This window comes from Neoarius graeffei, chromosome 2 (genome assembly GCF_027579695.1).
Source record: "Neoarius graeffei isolate fNeoGra1 chromosome 2, fNeoGra1.pri, whole genome shotgun sequence".
NCBI classification, from domain to species: domain Eukaryota; kingdom Metazoa; phylum Chordata; class Actinopteri; order Siluriformes; family Ariidae; genus Neoarius; species Neoarius graeffei.
In genome coordinates, this window is record NC_083570.1 from 117,226,114 (window position 1) to 117,243,710 (window position 17,597).

Here is a 17,597-nt window from a genome sequence, read left to right on the forward strand (position 1 = left end):
CTAACATCACGCTTTCATGCTAACACTTTTAACACATTTTAAAATAATTATACTATATTACACTTTATAGAAATATATTATACTAAAATATACTTTAAGTGAAAGTTATGTGTAATTTCTAAGGTGTACTTATTTTAAGGTACTTATAATACAAACAAAGTACACTTTAATTTGACTAATTAAGCATATATTAGTACATATAAAGTCATATACTTAAAGTATACAAAATATACTTTAAGTTGTTCCACTTTAGCACATAAAAGTACACTAAATACACTTCAAGTTGCACTTTTCTACAATTTAATTACAATTAAAATATATTTAGTACAAAATTAGTTGTTCCAAAATAGCATGCCTCAAGTTAACTAATCATAAACACACTTGAAGTATATTGATGATTAGTGTGGCTATATGTACACAAAAGTATGCTAAATTTTAGTACACTTAGCACATTTATTTTTCACCAGGGATATTTCTTCAAAGCCGGTGAGGAACGTTCACTTCAGCATCATCAGCATCAGAAATGTCTTGTTGTGACTTCGTTTTTCTGTTCAAATCACTTCCTGGTTGAAATATCTGAGAGCTCTTGGTCATTTTAAAAATGCAGGAAGTGTAAAGCTCCTGTGCGGGGATTAGATTTAATATCAGTCACCTGTGAGAGCTGACTTTCAATCTGAACTGCTTTCGCAGGTTGAGTCAGAGGAAACAGATGTTTCTTCTGAGGAAAAAGAAAAAGACAAAAATCATGAGCAATGTCTCATCGTAGCACAATGAGAGTGCTAACAATCAGCTTTCTCAACAAAATGCTCAGATTTATCTCCTCCTTAACTCTACAGCATGGAATTACGTATTAAGAGTAACACATGTAGTGATTGTAACTGCACAGCTGGATGGCGTTACAAAAACCAAACAGTGTAATATGGAGACAACACCTACCGATGCCATTAAAATCAGCTCATATGAGCATCTTTAGATATAAAACATGATTAAAACCTTTCTGATCAATCACTTTCTGATCTACTCTACTGCACTTACCATCGAGCTGGAGTTTAACACTCTGGATCACCTCCTGGTTGGTCAAGGCAGATCTCTTCCTGTGTCCTGTTATCAGTGAGCAGGTGTAGATTCCCTCATCAGCTTTTCTGACCTTCGTCAACACCAGGGAACAGTTTCCTCTAAGCAGTTCCTCCTCAGGAACGTCCACACGTCCTTCATATCCTGAACCCTGAAGTGTCTCCTCAGCACATCGCTCAAACACAACCTCATCGTCCACACGCCACGAGACACATAGTGCTTGAACAGGGATGTTTAATTCACACGGCAGGACAGCTGTGTGTCCCTCTGCAGCAGATACACTGATCTGAGAGCCTACAGAGGGGGAGTCTGTGGAGCAAAAGATCAACATCTGGATCACTCTGACTGCTTTTCACCCAATATACTGCTGTAATAAAGCTTTAGGCTGATGGGTTTCACTGAAACTGGTCTCTCACCTACAGATACGATGAAGCACAGGATACAAACACAAACCCATTTGGTGAAATCCATTCTCTCTGGAGTTGTGTGTGTGTAGATTTTCTAAAACAAAAGACAACATTAGTAAAAGTGAGACGTGTTCCAGCTGATACACTCTCACACACAGTTGCTGATGGTAAGCCTGTGAGATTGTGATTAATCCCAATTACAGTTGAGATCATGTCCGTGTTTGGTCGGGTGCTGATGCTGCGGCTCTACGCACCAAGAAAGGGATTAAACTCGACGATGTTGAAGCTGTAAAGATCTAAAAGTCTCATTATAAATCAAAGTTCTCTTTCTCACAGGTCAGAGCTACAAACACTAAAAATATCATGCCAGTGACCATTTTTGTTGAAGTATTTCAGCTAAAAATATTTGGACAAAAGTGGAACCATGAAGCAGCAGTGTGAATAAAACAGAGCTGCTTCATTTACAGCCAGAAATAGTAAAAGGTATAAACACTATTCAGTTATGTTAGTGTGTGTTTCTCTGATTCTCTCATCAAACACAACTGAATCCTGTGTCTGAATCAAATCACAGAAGAAAATCAAAACGACTCTTTCTGAAACGAGTCACTCTTTCTAACCGAGTCACTAAAGTGACGTGTTTCACTAATTACACTCCACAAGAGCAAACACTGGGCACAGGACTGAAAGCCAAGCCTACCTGAGTTCACTCTGAGCCACTGGATCCTCCTTTCACGCCTCCTCTTCTCACCTTCACTCATCTCTCCTTCACTCATCTCTCCTTACAGAACAACATTTAAGGAGAAAATTTTCGGTTAAAACTTCGGTTAAAATTTTCGGTTAAAAACTTCGGTTCCGGAAGTCTTGAGTCGACTCCTCAGCTGATTCAGTGAGTCGATTCACTTCACTTCGCTTCAGTTGACTGAGCTTTATTCAGAGTCTCTGTGTCTCTGTCAAGATTCATTTCCTGGAATTTTCTCCTCAGTCTGTCGAGACCGAAAAAGTCTGAAGGAAAAGGAATCAGCTGAAACTTACAGCAGTGTACGTTTTTATTTCACATTTCACTGAATTTAGAATTGAGCTGAACTTTTTGAAATCATATTTCTGTCGAGTTCATGGAGGTGAAGAGTTCCTGAACATTTTAATAAATGTGATATGTAAATAAAAGGAATAATAATAATAATAATAATGTCAACTTGATTTTACTGAAATGTAATAAATCTTGGATGTTAAATGATGAAAAATGTATCAAATGTACTATTTACCGCAGTGTTAATAAAATAAAAGCTGTAATGGAACTAAAACTGTGATGGAACATAAAGACAGTGAAGTGTGTGTGTGAGTTCTTTGACTGAGTTGAACAGCAGAATATTTGCTTGTGCTGTTGTTGATTACAGTGTGTGAGTGGAATGAGGACGATGGGATCAGTTTCGTGGTGAAAGAACAAATGAAGGCAGGAGTTTGTTCAGATCCCGAAGCAGGAGATGAGAATGTGATTTACAGGAACATGGAACACATCTCACACCCTTTCCAGGAAACCAGATGTGCTTTGAACACCAACATGCTTTCAGCAACACTGCTGTGGGAAACACCCTGCTGGGTTCTAGCACCGGTTCTCTTTGGATCCTTCCTCAGTTCCCTCTGTTTTATCCTTTATTCTCTTTAAGCAGTTACACATGTTCACTTTTTTTTTTTAATTTATTTGCTAACAAATACAAACAAATACAAAGTAAAAAGGACAGAATGAAACAAATCAATACATACACATGACATACAACAGACGCACTGACGTAACTAACAACAATTTCAAAGGCTGGACAATACTACTAATATGTTAACAAAGAGATGTAACAGAACACATGGAGACAAATTCGACAAAGATAAACAAGAGCTATATTGCTGTATAGAGGAGGATGGGTGGGGTTGATTAGGGGTAATGAATGTGCATATGAGATAGAGGAGGGTAGGTGGGGGAGATTTGGAGGGGTTTTGGGCCTTGAATTATGGGTGAAGGGACAGTGTGTATATGTTGGGGGGGAGCGGGATATGTGAAAGTAAGCACGTGTGTGTGTGTGTGTGTGTGTAAGCAGTGCTGGTCTGTGTCGGGCCAGGGAGAAGGAAACTGGATCATAATGAAGGAGAGAGGGGGAGTATTATTTTATTTGCTAATCATTTGTGTTAGTAAATTTTTTATAGATAGAAATTCTAAAAATAATAGTTATTTAATAGTTAATTATGATGACTACCTGAGCACCTGTTATGGCTATGGTGCCAGCCCCCCCTGCCCAAGCTGATTCATGATGGGACGACAGAGGGGAGGGGGAGGTACTGCATGAGGCAGGGCTCCGGGCCCTGACGCCCCATGCACCGACACCAGCCCCCCATAGCCTCCGCACAACACGCCCCACCTATCCTATATATGACTGTATATGACAAGAATGTGTGCCTTCTCTAAAATGTACTGCATTAAAAGAAGAGATGTATTTGCATTAAAAGAGGCAAGGAGTGCAGCGAAGCACCTGCAGAGGTTTCCCACATGCACTCCTCCCTTACCCTAGTCTATCATGTTGTTCTTATTGCAGGTGTACAAATGGTGTGTGCTTCCTAATGTGTAGAGCATTTAAAAGAGGATAAGGCACGCTGTGCAATACCAAGAGTAGGCAGGTATCAGAGTGCATGCGTGGGGTGGGCGGGGCGCCGAGAAAACCTCGGGACCCTGACCCGGAGGGGAACCCTGACCCATCAACCCTCCCAATGGCACCAACCAATGCTAGTCCCACCTGACAGCCAGACAGGATGGGGCCGACCACGCCATCCCAGAAGCCCAGGTATAACAAGAGTAGATGAAGTGGGGGAGGGAAGATGGTAGCAGAGGGAGGGAGGGAGTGGTGGGAAAAATTAATAAATGAAGTACATAAACAAACAGAGATAAGAGATTCCAGCTTCCATCCTCCCTTCCCTAATATGTATGGCTAAGTATTAACGATTATGGAAGGATATTTGAGTGTGGCGTTGGCATTGCACCCCAATCCATAGGTTCTGGATAAAAGTCACAGACTCACTCACCTCTATCCTTGGCCATCACATCCCAGCAACTCCTTCCCTCTGCATACTAGGAGATACATCTTCAACCAACCTTAACACCACAGACAATAAATTTCTTCTGGTAGCACTAACTGTCGCCAAGAAAACAATCCTCATGAACTGGAACTCAAAGAACTCAATCCACATTACCCATTGGAAAAACCTGCTAGCAGATTATATATCATTGGACAATCATACCTCTCCCAACTTACTCCACACTCAGAATACACACTCCCCTTGGTCATCTTACCTCACCTTTTTACAGACTTGACCTGGCCCTCTGTGCTTGAGATCCAGTCCCAACGCCACACATGTTCACTTTAAAATCTCACATCCATACTGAGATCACCTTCTACAGACTACTGGCTCTACATTTATGATTTACAATTATTTCGACGGGCAGCACGGTGGTGTAGTGGTTAGAGCTGTCGCCTCACAGCAAGAAGGTCCTGAGTTCGACCCCCGTGGCGGGCAAGGGCCTTTCTGTGCGGAGTTTGCATGTTCTCCCCGTGTCCGTGTGGGTTTCCTCCGGGTGCTCCGGTTTCCCCCACAGTCCAAAGACATGCAGGTTAGGTTAACAGGTGAAAATTGACCATAGGTGTGAGTGTGAATGGTTGTCTGTGTCTATGTGTCAGCCCTGTGATGACCTGGCGGCTTGTCCAGGGTGTACCCCGCCCGTAGTCAGCTGGGATAGGCTCCAGCTTGCCTGCGACCCTGTAGAACAGGATAAAGCGGCTAGAGATAATGAGATGAGATTAATTATTTTGACTTCACTCATCATTTCCACATCTATCTATCTATCTATCTATCTATCTATCATCGTGGAAAAATGGCAAACACCAACACCAGTCTCGTCCTTTTGCAAGAGAAAGAAGGTTTATTACAGAAACGGACAAGTGATGAGGGTTCGGCACACCCCTCATACCATCTCCTTTGTTCTCAAATCTATATATACTCTTTACTAGATAAAAAGGAGACATCTATTGCATTACATCATTGCAATTACATGCCCTGATCACGCGCTGGGTGCATGATCAGCTCTAAAGCTGATTGGATCGTCTCTAATCGTTGGCTTGTATGCACATCTACACGCGTCTGCTACGCACGTAACAAGCATGATAAGATGAACATGTTTCAGTGCCAAATGTTCTGAATCATTAGTCCTTGAAGAGGCAACACTCAGTGAAAAGGAAAATTACAAAACACTAAAATTTACTCTACATTATCTATCAATCTGTCTATCTATCTTCACAGTTATTTCCAGAAAATTATTGGTTCTGGAACAGTTCACTCTTTCTGAGCCACTAATGTGTGTGTGTGGTGGTGGTGTTGTACTATAATGAGCATAATTGAGTGGATTACACCAGTAGAGGGTAGCAGAGCCGGTCCTGCAAAACAAGCTGTCTGTTTTCTAAAGCAGTGAATAATCTGACTGTAATGTGAAGTGTTTCACAAGGAATGAATCAGTAAACAAGCCTGCAGCTGTTAGCTATCGGGGCACCAATAAAGTATTTGTTTAATAAAGCCAGTTTGTGGTGACTTGTCCAGGTGTACCCCACCTTTCACCTGTAGTCAGCTGGGATAGGCTCCAGCTTGCCTGCGACCCTGTAGAACAGGATAAAGCAGCTAGAGATAATGAGAGATGAGATGAGATGAGATGAGATGAGATGAGATGAAAGCCAGTTTGTTAATTTCACATATTTCTATAAAGTCGTTGAGTTTTGAACTGCTTTTTTTGTCTTAAATGACACAACAACTGAATAACTTTTTTCCATACAATCAGCAAACTTTCCTGAAGATACTGAATAGAAGGATTATCTGGATTTGGTTGGAAAATTTCCCTGCTTTTGTGCACAAAATAAAGTCAATTTATTTGTATAGAGCTTTTCACAATCGACATTGCTGCGAAGCAGCTTGAGAGAAAAATAGCTTTTAAATATACAGTATGAAGTAATAAATTTCTCCCTGATGAACAAGCCTGAGATGATGGTGGTGAGGGAAAAGGCGCTGAGACAACATCAGGAAGAAACCTGGAGAGGAACCATATTCAAAAGGGAATCCATTCTCATTTGGATGATAAGATAGCATGATTAAAAATAAATTCCTTTCGTGCTTTCAAATGTGGCCTGGTATCTTTAATACAGTACATACCTGAGCTAACAGCCTCAACCTATATTTAAAATAACTTTGGCAGTGCTTTATCTTTAGATTCAGTTTTGAATCAGCCCCAGCAAGCATTGTTAGTACCATAAAAACAAATGTGCCGAGGGTGAATGGGTAGCAGTTTGTAAAAGATTTTATGCAGCACACATTCACAGTAAGAGCATCTTTGTTCTGTTAATTTTCTTACAGAAAATAGCATTTTGATGAACTGAATACTTTAAGTACTGAAAAACCAATTAAAGGCCCTCTCCTGGGATCCAAACTATTCAAAGAGAACCTGCTTGTTTTGAATTTTGTTTCTCAAAACAGTAGTATGGCTGCTGGAGTCGTTCCCCAAGAGCAGGTGGTAATTATTATCCTGTATCTTATTTACCTAAAACATCTGTAGTTCAGGGCACGCCATCATGCCTTTGTGTGGTGGCTGCAGCAGCTCTCCTGGTCACTGATGGTGAGAAACTGGCCCTCTCTCACACCCTCATCTTTCACACTTCTCACCAGTTCTCATCAATTCCACTTTGGTAGCTGATCTTGCTGATGCTTGCTCAAAGCCTATTTACTTAGCTGTCATCAAGGTTAAAGGGCATGACATTTCTAACACACAAGTAGCTCAGGGCAATGGGCTGGCAGATGAAGTGGTTAAATGGGCAGCCAAAAAGGGCACCTCCTTACCACATATTTGCACGGTCGCTGTGTATTTCATGTTTAGTAATGTGCTCACTCCTGGCATTGATGTTGCTTTTCTCCAATCTAGACCCACAGAATGTGACCTGACACACTGGCAGAAGTGTACCCCAGGCCCTGATGCCTGTTGAGGGACTTTACACAACGTCTAACGCTCCCGGCTTCTGTGTTACCATTCCTCATGTAACATTATCACGGTGTTTCTCATGTCACCTGGAGAGGGGTAATTAAGAACATCAAACAACTATTCCGCATTACGGATCTAAGCTAAAACTGTAAAATTGCTACTACATACCTGCCTTGTATGTGCCAGGACCAACCAACCTGGAAAAATCGCTAAGCATGATGCTTTACCTCGTGCCCCATTCCAGTACCTGCAAGTTGATTTCACTCATATGCCACCCATAGGCAACTTAAAATACATGCTGTTCATTGTTGACAGACTCTCAAAATGGGTTGAAACTCTTCCTTGTTGTAAAAAAATGTGAAAAAAAATATCCTAAGGCACAGAATTATAAATAACTATTAAAATTGATAATGGAACACATTTTAGATCCAAAGTAAGACAAAAACTTTGTCAATACTTAAATGCTGAGTGGAAATTTCACATTCCTTATCACCCACAGTCATCTGGGGTGGTTGAAGAGCAAATGGAATGTTGAAAAGATAGACTAACTACAGCAAGGATGAAATGTGGTAAGTCGTGGGTTGATCTGTCATCTGCCGTCGTTTGTGAAATAAGTGACACCCAGAGCTGCTACTAAATTGTGACCCTATGAAGTAGCCATGAGAGTAAAGGGTCATCCTGGGCCTTGTTTTACAGGTGACCTGGACACAATCATCAGTGATTATACAGTGACACTCTTTGAAAAGTTAAATAGTATTCGTGGTAATGTGTCTTGTTCCCTTCCACTGCCTACAGACAGTTTTACGCATCCTTTTCTTCCAGCAGACAAACCGTGAGTGCTAAAGAAGGCAACCGGACTTGTTTGAAATCCTTGAAGATGTTTCACCTCTCATCTGAAAGGATTCTTCAGTTTTGTCTGACTAGTGGGGAGTTCCAGGTATTTATCCTCTAGTGGACCAAAAAGCAACCCTAAGGAGAGTTGTTGAAGTCACATGGGTCGTTGACCCTCTCAATCATTCTGTAGGTTTTAAGGTAACAGGAAGCTGGGTGTGAATGGTGTTAGCAGCCGAGAGGGTTGTTAGGGTGATCTGTGGGTCTTTGGCTCTCTCTGCCATCACATTATATCAGATGAAGGCTCAAAACCTGAGATTCTGGCAAGGATTTCTCTGAGAGGAATCCTTGCCTGGAAGGGTACTTGTGGAACCAACAGCTCCTCGCAGCTCGCAGCTCAGCTCACTGGTTCCTCCAGGAGATAATTAATTTCTTAAACCCTACAGATCCGGTACCAGATCCAATGGAATTGACTTCCCGTAAAAAGTTTAAACATGCTTTTTTTTTTGGTAACTTCTATCCTGATCAAAACTTTTGCAGTATCTCTGTACTTTGTGATATTTCTAGTTTTTTTTCCAGCTGTAGTCATGGTGCTGCTGAATGAAAAAAGTGGTATCTTTGCATCTGCGCCTGTTGCGATCATGGTGTTATCCACTGTCTAATCCAGAATAAACTTTAGGCGAGGATAAAGATTTCTTCTTTGGTTTATCACAATTTACTCAGGCTTAGTATGTCACCATGGTACTGACACTGGAAATTCTGTGAGGTCTTACAGATCCATAGAGACCAAGATTATGCCCTGATAGTTGTGAAACTATTTTTGATTAATTTTGGGTTTGTCTGTCGAGATGAGCCACACCTCCCAGCACCCTAAGACTAATAATACTGCACTTATAATTTACACAGATGGACTGATGGCCTCTCTTGGGTGATATGGATCTGTTGGTGAAGTTTGTTAGAACTCGCCATCAAGATATTTCATAGATATTTCTAACTCTAACTCTCTCTCACTCTGCTCTCCAAAAAGAACATTGCTGCTCGTCTGCAATTTGCTGAAGATCACACGGACAAGCCAGAAGGCTATTGGAAAAATGTTTTGTGTATGGATGAGACCAAAATAGAACTTTTTGGTTTAAATGAGAAGCATTATGCTTGGAGAAAGGAAAACACTGCATTCCAGCATAAGAACCTTATCCCATTTATGAAACATGGTGGTGGTAGCATCATGGTTTGGGCCTGTTTTGCTGCATCTTGGCCAAGGCAGTTTGCCCTAATTGATGGAACAATGAATTCTGAATTATACCAGCGAATTCTAAAAGAAAATGTCAGGACATCTGTCCATGAACTGAATCTCAAGAGAAGGTGGGACATGCAGCAAGACAATGACACTAAGCACACAAGTCGTTCTAACAAAGAATGGTTAAAGAAGAAGAAAGTTAATGTTTTGGAATGGCCAAGTCAAAGTCCTGACCTTAATCCAACTGAAATGTTGTGGAAGGACCTGAAACGAGCAGTTCATGTGAGGAAACCCACCAACATCCCGGAGCTGAAGCTGTTCTGTATGGAGGAATGGGCTAAAATTCCTCCAAGCCGGTGTGCAGGACTGATCAACAGTTACCGCAAACGTTTAGTTGCAATTATTGCTGCACGGGGGGGTGTCACCACACCAGACACTGAAAGCAAAGGTTCACATACTTTTGCCACTCACAGATATGTAATATTGGATAATTTTCCTCAATTAATAAATGACCAAGAAAATATTTTTGTCTCATTTCTTTAACTTGGGTCTCTTTATCTACTTTTAGGATTTGTGTGAAAATCTGATGAAGTTTTAGGTCATATTTATGCAGAAATATAGAAAATTCTAAAGGGTTCACAAACTTTCAAGCACCACTGTGTATATATATATATATATATATATATATATATATAGTGGGCGGCACGGTGGTGTAGTGGGTAGCGCTGTCACCTCACAGCAAGAAGGTCCTGGGTTCGAGCCCCGTGGCCGGCGAGGGCCTTTCTGTGCGGAGTTTGCATGTTCTCCCCGTGTCCACGTGGGTTTCCTCCGGGTGCTCCGGTTTCCCCCACAGTCCAAAGACATGCAGGTTAGGTTAACTGGTGACTCTAAATTGACCGTAGGTGTGAGTGTGAATGGTTGTCTGTGTCTATGTGTCAGCCCTGTGATGACCTGGCGACTTGTCCAGGGTGTACCCCGCCTTTCGCCCGTAGTCAGCTAGGATAGGCTCCAGCTTGTCTGCGACCCTGTAAAAGGATAAAGCGGCTAGAGATAATGAGATGAGATGAGATATATATATAGTGTGTAGGGGGCTCTGGATAGAGGTAGTACCTTTGATGTCTGGCAGCTGCATCTGCTTGTTGGATATAACAGGCATCACTGGTCCTCATCCATCTCCAAACTCTCACATGCTGGCACCTAGCACCACACCCTGGTATACCACTTCAGCTGGCTGGCTAAACCACGTGAGGGGGTGATGTTTCACTGCTTCACTGGGCATATGAACTCCCGCGATGGAGTCACTGGCCAGGTGTACGAAACAGGGCACTCCACTCCAGTGGACTGCGGCCGTGGTTTCAAATAGGGGAGGCAGGCCTCTCAACTCAGTACAGCAACCTGCATAGGAGAGGGAAACTGATATAAAACCTACGACCAAGGAGCATCACTGCCACCATCCCAGTTCGCTAGGCCATGACAGAGGAACCCCTGGTGTAAAGGGTAGGGCCAGTTTCACGAATGGTGAGGTCCAAAAGAGGGCGGAGGCCACCATTCTTGAGGCCATGCTACTGAAATCATGGCTGCGATAGGCTGGACATGTGTCCAGAATGGAAGACCATCGATTACCCAAGATTGTCCTGTACAGGGAACTGTCCTCTGGCCGTTGAAACCCAGGGGCCCCAGTCAAGAGGTATAAAGATCTCCTGAAGGCTTCCCTAAAGATCTGCAACATCAACCCCAACTCCAGGACATCTCTTGCTTCAGATCGTGACAGATGGTGAAAAACTGTTCACAGTGCTGTTAGTTCCTTTGAGGACGATCGGAGAGCAAACCTGGAGGACAAAAGGAGCAGAAGGAAAAATAAACCAACCACTGCTCCCAACCCTGATTTCATGCTGACCTGCAACCTCTGTGGCCGAACCTGTCTGTCGAGGGTAGGTCTCATCAGTCATAAGAGAGCATGTAGCCGATGTGGACATTCCCCCTCATAAATATTCATTCGCGAATCAATGCCGAGAGAGAGAAGGTATATATATATATATATATATATATATATATATATATATATATATATATGTGTAAATATATATATATATATATATATATATATATATATATATATATATATATGTGTATATATATATATATATATATATATATATATATATATATATACACAACCCCGATTCCAGAAAAGTTGGGACAAAGTGCAAATTGTAAATAAAACGGAATGCAATAATTTACAAATCTCAAAAACTGATATTGTATTCACAATAGAACATAGACAACATATCAAATGTCGAAAGTGAGACATTTTGAAATTTCATGCCAAATATTGGCTCATTTGAAATTTCATTACAGCAACACATCTCAAAAAAGTTGGGACAGGGGCAATAAGAGGCTGGAAAAGTTAAAGGTACAAAAAAGGAACAGCTGGAGGACCAAATTGCAACTCATGAGGTCAATTGGCAATAGATCATTAACATGACTGGGTATAAAAAGAGCATCTTGGAGTGGCAGCGGCTCTCAGAAGTAAAGATGGGAAGAGGATCACCAATCCCCCTAATTCTGCGCTGACAAATAGTGGCGCAATATCAGAAAGGAGTTCGACAGTTTAAAATTGCAAAGAGTTTGAACATATCATCATCTACAGTGCATAACATCATCAAAAGATTCAGAGAATCTGGAAGAATCTCTGTGCGTAAGGGTCAAGGCCGGAAAACCATACTGGGTGCCCGTGATCTTTGGGCCCTTAGATGGCATTGCATCACATACAGGCATGCTTCTGTATGGGAAATCACAAAATGGGCTCAGGAATATTTCCAGAGAACATTATCTGTGAACACAATTCACTGTGCCATCCGCCGTTGCCAGCTAAAACTCCTATAGTTCAAAGAAAAAGCCATATCTAAACATGATCCAGAAGCGCAGACATCTTCTCTGGGCCAAGGCTCATTTAAAATGGACTGTGGCAAAGTGGAAAACTGTTCTGTGGTCAGACGAATCAAAATTTGAAGCTCTTTGAAAATTTGAAGTCCCTGGAAATCAGGGACGCCGTGTCATTTGGACTAAAGAGGAGAAGGATGACCCAAGTTGTTATCAGCGCTCAGTTCAGAAGCCTGCATCTCTGATGGTATGGGGTTGCATTAGTGCGTGTGGCATGGGCAGCTTACACATCTGGAAAGACACCATCAATGCTGAAAGGTATATCCAGGTTCTAGAGCAACATATGCTCCCATCCAGACAACGTCTCTTTCAGGACACCTTGCATTTTCCAACATGACAAGGCCAAACCACATACTTCATCAATTACAGCATCATGGCTGCGTAGAAGAAGGGTCTGGGTACTGAACTGGCCAGCCTGCAGTCCAGATCTTTCACCCATAGAAAACATTTGGCGCATCATAAAACGGAATATACAACAAAAAAGACCTAAGACAGTTGAGCAACTAGAATCCTACATTAGACAAGAATGGGATAAAATTCCTATCCCTAAACTTGAGCAACTTGTCTCCTCAGTCCCCAGACATTTACAGGCTGTTGTAAAGAGAAAAGGGGATGTCTCACAGTGGTAAACATGGCCTTGTCCCAACTTTTTTGAGATGTGTTGTTGTCATGAAATTTAAAATCACCTAATTTTTCTCTTTAAATGCTACATTTTCTCGGTTTAAACATTTTATATGCCATCTATGTTCTATTCTGAATAAAATATGGAATTTTGAAACTTCCACATCATTGCATTCCGTTTTTATTGACAATTTGTACTTTGTCCCAACTTTTTTGGAATCAGGGTTGTATATATATATATATATATATATATATATATATATATATATATACCGTATATATATATATATATATATATCAGATGAAAAAGTCAACCCAAGAAGCCTTTATTGGTCACATGTACACTCAAGCACAGACTCAGCACACAGTGAAATTTAACCTCTGCATTTAACCCATCTGAAGCAGTTAACACACACACACACACAAAAATGAGCAATGAGCACACACACATACCCCCAGCAGTGAGCAACTATGCTACAGCGCCCGAGGAGCAGTTGTGGGTTAAGTGCATTGCTGAAGAGCACTTCAGCCCAACCTCAGGGCTGTGGCTGCTCCATGTTAACCTAACTGCATGTCTTTGGACTGTGGGGGAAGCCGGAGCACCCGGAAGAAACCCACACTGACACGGGGAGAACACACAAACTCCACACAGAAAGGCCCAAGCTGGCTATGAGGTTAGAACCTGCAACCTTTTTGTTGTAAGGCAACAGCATTAACAACTTGACCATCATGCTGCCCAGGAGCAGTTAGGGGTTAGGTGCCTTGCTCATGAAGCACTTCAGCCATTCTTGCTGGTCCAGGGACTCGAACCAGCAGCCTGTTCTCTAACCTTTCGGCCACGGCTTCCCCATGCAATAAGTCCACTTGAAAATGATAACATTATTAAATGTAATTCATCAACTGTAGAATGTTTTTTTTTCCTTTTTTTTCTGTAGGAAATGAATCTGCACTATGCCAGTCTTTCATACAAGACATGACCCACTGAGAGAAACACATCAGATTTGGACAGAGTGGTATATGCAGGAATCAGACATTTACCAGCCTGAAACCTGATTACAGATCTGTACGAATATAACGAGGAAAATATTTTGACCTTTATCATTCTTAATAGTGTAAACCGCATGCTAATTTATTTATAGTGGTTCTGATCAATCAGCAAAGTCAACCCATAGGAAAAAAATATGTCCAATTCACACATTTTAAAAAAAACTGTATTATGTGAGTTAAAACATTACTAAAATAAAATGTAAAGGGCATTTCATGTTATGTCCTGAAGTTATGTGTGTGAACTCAGTGAACACGTGACAGCATCTGAATAATTCCTTATATTCTTAATCCTGCCCATTTCTGAAGATTGTTTTCTCCTCAGTTATTTTTATTTTTGCCCTTTAAAGCTAAATACAGTGATACACACAGGACCTGTCAAAAGTCTGGACACACCTTCTAATTCACTGTTTATTCTTTATTGTTATTAATTAAAAGTCACTTCATGTCTCAAAGTAATGATGGATGTCGTTTCTCTTTACTTAGTTGTTAGAATACTGTGTGGATTACTACAGTTGTGGATGGAATAGGGCTACTTACTGTATATTTATTATTTAATTTTTACTGTTTGATCTCAAACGCATTAAGCAGGAAAGAAACTCGTCCACTAATTAGCTTTTGACGAGACTCAGCTGTTAATTGAAAAGTAATGACAATAGTGTGCAAAGAGTCATCAGGATACTTTGAAGATTCTAAAATATCAAACTTATTTTGTATTTTTAACACTTTTTTGTTTACCACATAATTCCATATATGTTCCAGATGGTATTTCATAGTTTTGATGTCTTCAGTATTGTTCTACAATGTAGAAAATTATCAAAATACACAAAATCCCATGAATGAGTCAAGTAGGGGTGTACAATCTTTTTGGTACTGTATACTTGATTTATAATTGGTAGACTTGACTTGAGCTTTCCATCTAAACCCAAACAAGAGAGATATTAGCAAAGAGTTAACTCTACCAGAGCAATCAGTATATCTGTTATAACTGGGTCTTTCCATAGAAGTAGCTAATATTTGGGTGTAAGGTTCAAATAAAGCTTTATGTAGAAGCTCATAATGATCGTAATTTCAGAGTAGAAAAATTAAATAGACAGCTTACTAACAGGCCTAGAGTAATAATTATCACAGGACAAACAAACAAAAGAGAGAGAGAGGAACCACTCAGGACATTATTTGAACAATTTCAAGTTTTATTAAACTTTTTGTTTTTCACATATTTCTTCAAAGCCAGTGAGGAAAATTCACTCCAGCATCATCTGTAGAGACAGAAATGTCTTGTTGTTACTTCATTTTTCTGTTCAAATCACTTCCTGGTTGAAATATCTGAGAGCTCTTGGTCATTTTAGAAATGCAGGAAGCGTAAAGCTCCTGTCCTAGCTAATATTTGGATGTAAGGTTCAAATAAAGCTGTGTGGAAGCTCATAATGATCGTAATTTCTGCACCAGAGTAGAAAAATTAAATAGTCAGCTCGCTAACAGGCCTAGAGTAATAATTATCACAGGACAAACAAAAAGAGAGAGAAAGAAACCACTCAGGACATTATTTGAACAATTTCAACTTTTATTCAACTTTTTTTTTCACAGCCCTGGTGAAAAAGAAATTTACTTTATTGTATTTAAAGTATATTCATATTTTCAATAGTATATTGAAAATGTATTTACACAAATTGTACTTTTTGTAACTATATAAAAAGTATACTAACATCACGCTTTCATGCTAACACTTTTAACACATTTTAAAATAATTATACTATATTACACTTTATAGAAATATATTATACTAAAATATACTTTAAGTGAAAGTTATGTGTAATTTCTAAGGTGTACTTATTTTAAGGTACTTATAATACAAACAAAGTACACTTTAATTTGACTAATTAAGCATATATTAGTACATATAAAGTCATATACTTAAAGTATACAAAATATACTTTAAGTTGTTCCACTTTAGCACATAAAAGTACACTAAATACACTTCAAGTTGCACTTTTCTACAATTTAATTACAATTAAAATATATTTAGTACAAAATTAGTTGTTCCAAAATAGCATGCCTCAAGTTAACTAATCATAAACACACTTGAAGTATATTGATGATTAGTGTGGCTATATGTACACAAAAGTATGCTAAATTTTAGTACACTTAGCACATTTATTTTTCACCAGGGATATTTCTTCAAAGCCGGTGAGGAACGTTCACTTCAGCATCATCAGCATCAGAAATGTCTTGTTGTGACTTCATTTTTCTGTTCAAATCACTTTCTGGTTGAAATATCTGAGAGCTCTTGGTCATTTTAAAAATGCAGGAAGTGTAAAGCTCCTGTGCGGGGATTAGATTTAATATCAGTCACCTGTGAGAGCTGACTTTCAATCTGAACTGCTTTCGCAGGTTGAGTCAGAGGAAACAGATGTTTCTTCTGAGGAAAAAGAAAAAGACAAAAATCATGAGCAATGTCTCATCGTAGCACAATGAGAGTGCTAACAATCAGCTTTCTCAACAAAATGCTCAGATTTATCTCCTCCTTAACTCTACAGCATGGAATTACGTATTAAGAGTAACACATGTAGTGATTGTAACTGCACAGCTGGATGGCGTTACAAAAACCAAACAGTGTAATATGGAGACAACACCTACCGATGCCATTAAAATCAGCTCATATGAGCATCTTTAGATATAAAACATGATTAAAACCTTTCTGATCAATCACTTTTCTGATCTGCTCTGATGGCTCGCGTCCTCATCTACTCTACTGAGACTAAAACTCTTACCATCGAGCTGGAGTTTAACACTCTGGATCACCTCCTGGTTGGTCAAGGCAGATCTCTTCCTGTGTCCTGTTATCAGTGAGCAGGTGTAGATTCCCTCATCAGCTTTTCTGACCTTCGTCAACACCAGGGAACAGTTTCCTCTAAGCAGTTCCTCCTCAGGAACGTCCACACGTCCTTCATATCCTGAACCCTGAAGTGTCTCCTCAGCACATCGCTCAAACACAACCTCATCGTCCACACGCCACGAGACACATAGTGCTTGAACAGGGATGTTTAATTCACACGGCAGGACAGCTGTGTGTCCCTCTGCAGCAGATACACTGATCTGAGAGCCTACAGAGGGGGAGTCTGTGGAGCAAAAGATCAACATCTGGATCACTCTGACTGCTTTTCACCCAATATACTGCTGTAATAAAGCTTTAGGCTGATGGGTTTCACTGAAACTGGTCTCTCACCTACAGATACGATGAAGCACAGGATACAAACACAAACCCATTTGGTGAAATCCATTCTCTCTGGAGTTGTGTGTGTGTAGATTTTCTAAAACAAAAGACAACATTAGTAAAAGTGAGACGTGTTCCAGCTGATACACTCTCACACACAGTTGCTGATGGTCA

General features: G+C 40.3%; 1 long non-coding RNA gene across 1 annotated transcript; it reads left to right on the plus strand.

Annotated features, from left to right (window-relative positions):
• The first annotated feature begins 2,110 nt into the window (after positions 1-2,110).
• Positions 2,111-3,085, plus strand: LOC132882158 (uncharacterized). Its single transcript, XR_009654120.1, has 2 exons — positions 2,111-2,519; positions 2,876-3,085. It is a non-coding gene; the product is annotated as an uncharacterized LOC132882158 (long non-coding RNA).
• Positions 3,086-17,597: the final 14,512 nt, after the last annotated feature.